The following is a 3,092-nucleotide window of genomic DNA, read 5'->3' as shown; positions in this document are numbered from 1 at the left end:
AAAAAAAACAGGGCCTTGCTAGGTAGTCCAAGCTGGTCTCGAACTCCTGGCCTCACGTGATCCTCCACCATGACCTCTCAAAGTGCTGGGATTATGGGTATGAGCCACTGTGCCCAGCCTCAACTTGTGATTTTTTTTTTTTTTTTTTTTTTTTGAGACAGAGTCTAACACTGTCACCCAGGCTGGAGTGCAGTAGTGAAATCGTGGCTCACTGCAACCTCCACCTCCTGGGTTCAAGGATGAGCCACCACACCTGGCCTCTTTTTTTTTCCTTTGAGATGGAGTTTCATTCTTGTTTCCCAGGCTGGAGTGCAATGGCGTGATCTCGGCTCACTGCAATCTCTGCCTCCCGAGTTCCAGCAATTCTCCTGCCTCAACTTCCCAAGTAGCTGGGATTACAGGCACCTGCCACCACGCCCAGCTAATTTTTTTGTGTTTTTAGTAGAGATGGAGTTTCACCATGTTGGCCAGGCTGGTCTCAAGCTCCTGACCTCAGGTTATCCATCCGCCTCAGCCTCCCAGAGTGTTGGGATTACAGGCGTGAGCCACTGCACCTGGTCTTTTAAAAAAATATATATTCTTAATTTTTGATATTTGAGTGGGAGTGAACATCCTGATCAATGTATTTACCCTTCACAGATTTCATTACATAAGAAGATGTTCAGGATTATAAATCTCCAAGTGCTTTTCTGCAATGTGATTTTTTTTTTCTGAGACAGTCTCACTCCCGTTGCCCACACTGAAGTGCGGTGGCACAATCAGGCCTTACTACAGCCTCTACTTCCTGGGCTTAGGTGATCCTCCTACTTCAACCTCCTAAGTAGCTGGGACTACACATGTGGTGCCACCATGCCCAGCTAATTTTTGTATTTCTAGTAGAGACAGGGTCTCACTATGTTGCCCAGGCTGTTCTCAAACTCCTGGGCTCAAGCAATCTGCCTGCCTGCTTCAGCCTCCCAAAGTACTGGGATGACAGGTGTGAGCCACCCTGCTCAGCCCACAATATGATTGTACTCAGATTTTAATGCAGGATGCAATCCAAGAAGATAGGTCTCCATATCAAAGATCTTTGGCTATGGTCAACACAGATCAAAGTCATATTTCAAATATTGTTTTTTTCTGGCTATTAGGAACTGACCAAAGGTCATGTTTCAGTCTTCTCTCCATGAGGACAAGATGAATAATATCTGGAAAGATGTTTTTCTCACTTATAAAAAATAGAAGATTCTGGATGTTTTTATTGCAGTACCATGAGATCTTGGGCGTATATACTTGTTCTTTGGTGTTTGAGATTTTTTTTTTTTTTTTTTTTTTTGAGACAGAGCCTTGCTCTTGTCACCCAGGCTGGAGTGCAGAGGTGCGATCTCAGCTCACTACAGCCTCCACCTCCCAGGTTTAAGCAATTCCCATGCCTAAGCCTCCGGAGTAGCTGGGATTACAGGTGCATGCCACCACGCCCAGATAATTTTTGTATTTGCTAGAGATGGGATTTCACCGTGTTGGCCAGGCTGGTCTCAAACTCCTGATCTCAAGTGATCCGCCTGCTTTGGCCCCCCAAAGTGCTGGGATTACAGATGTGAACCACCGCACTGGCCTGAGAATTTAAAAATTTTAAGGCTTATAAGACCAATGTAAATAAGCCAAATAAGAGTTCCTGTTGTCAAAAGGATTTAAAGAGTACTTCTGGCCGGGTGCAGTGGCTCACGCCTGTAATTCCCAGCACGTTGGGAGGCTGAGGCAGGCAGATCACTTGAGGTAAGCAGTTTGAGACCAGCCTGGCCAACATAGTGAAACCCCATCTCTACTAAAGATACAAAAATAAGCCGGGCGTGGTGGCATGCGTCTATAATTCCAGCTACTTGGGAGGCTGAGGCAGGAGAATCACTTGAAGCCAGGAGACAGAGGTTACAGTGAGCCGAGATCACACCACATCACAGAGTGAGACTCTGTTTCAAAAATACATATATTTAAAGAGTACTTTTAATATGCTAGTACCAGAAAGCAAAGTTGAGTGTCCCCTGCTTGTATGTATGTATTAGGCATATGGAAACATCTACAAGGAAGTAAAGAAATAAAAATATTATTAATATATATTAATATTTAACAAAGTGGTAGGATTATGAATGGTGTTTTTCAGTATTTTTCCTGAATAAGATTATATTGTTTTTACAATAAAATTTTGAATAATTTTGTCATCTAGAAAATATTATTCTGTTGTTTAAATTGGAACCCCAGCTACTTGGGAGGCTGAGGCAGGAGAATCACTTGAACCTGGGAGGCAGAGCTTGCAGTGAGTTGAGATCATGCCACTGCACTCCAGCCTGGGCGACACAGCAAAACTCCATCTCAAAAACAAACAAAACAAAAGTAAATACAGGCCAGTTGTGGTGGCTCACACCTATAATCCCAGCACTTTGGGAGGCTGAGGCAGATGGATCACCTGAGGTCAGGAGTTTGAGATCAGCCTGGCCAACACGGTGAAACCCCATCTCTACTAAAAATACAAAAATTAACCCGGTGTGGTGGTACACGCCTGTAGTCCCACCTACTAGGGAGGCTGAGGCACAAGAATCACTTGAACCAGGGAGGCGGAGGTTGCAGTGAGCTGAGATTGCACCACTGCACATCAGCCTGAGCGACAGAGTGAGACTGTCTTAAAAAAAAAAAAAAGTAAATACAGTTAAATTCACTCTAAAGGTGTGCAATAATGTACCAATAATGTAAACACTACTACAGTCAAGAAGATATAGAACATTTCCATCATCCCTAAAAAGCTCCCCTGTGTCACTTTGTAGTTCTCATCCAAAACACCATGGGATATCAGTTTGTAAAGGTCTCTCTCTTCAAAGAGGGAAAGGGCAGGTTGGGTTTTATGCATCCCAGGGTCTGTATTACACAAGAAAGTCATATTCAGCAGGTTTTGGGGGAAAGCTGTACATATTTATGGGGGGGGTTGACCACATGTGCAATGGGTAAACATATAGGTAACATACATCCCCCATGTTTATTTTGGAGCAAGATTGTGTCAGGTGTTTGAACCAGAGCAACTCCATCTTGTATAGGGGCTGGACAAAATGAGCCTGAGACTGGTA

Source organism: Nomascus leucogenys, chromosome 10, assembly GCF_006542625.1.
Source record: "Nomascus leucogenys isolate Asia chromosome 10, Asia_NLE_v1, whole genome shotgun sequence".
Classification (NCBI taxonomy): domain Eukaryota; kingdom Metazoa; phylum Chordata; class Mammalia; order Primates; family Hylobatidae; genus Nomascus; species Nomascus leucogenys.
Note: the sequence above shows the minus strand (reverse complement) of the source record.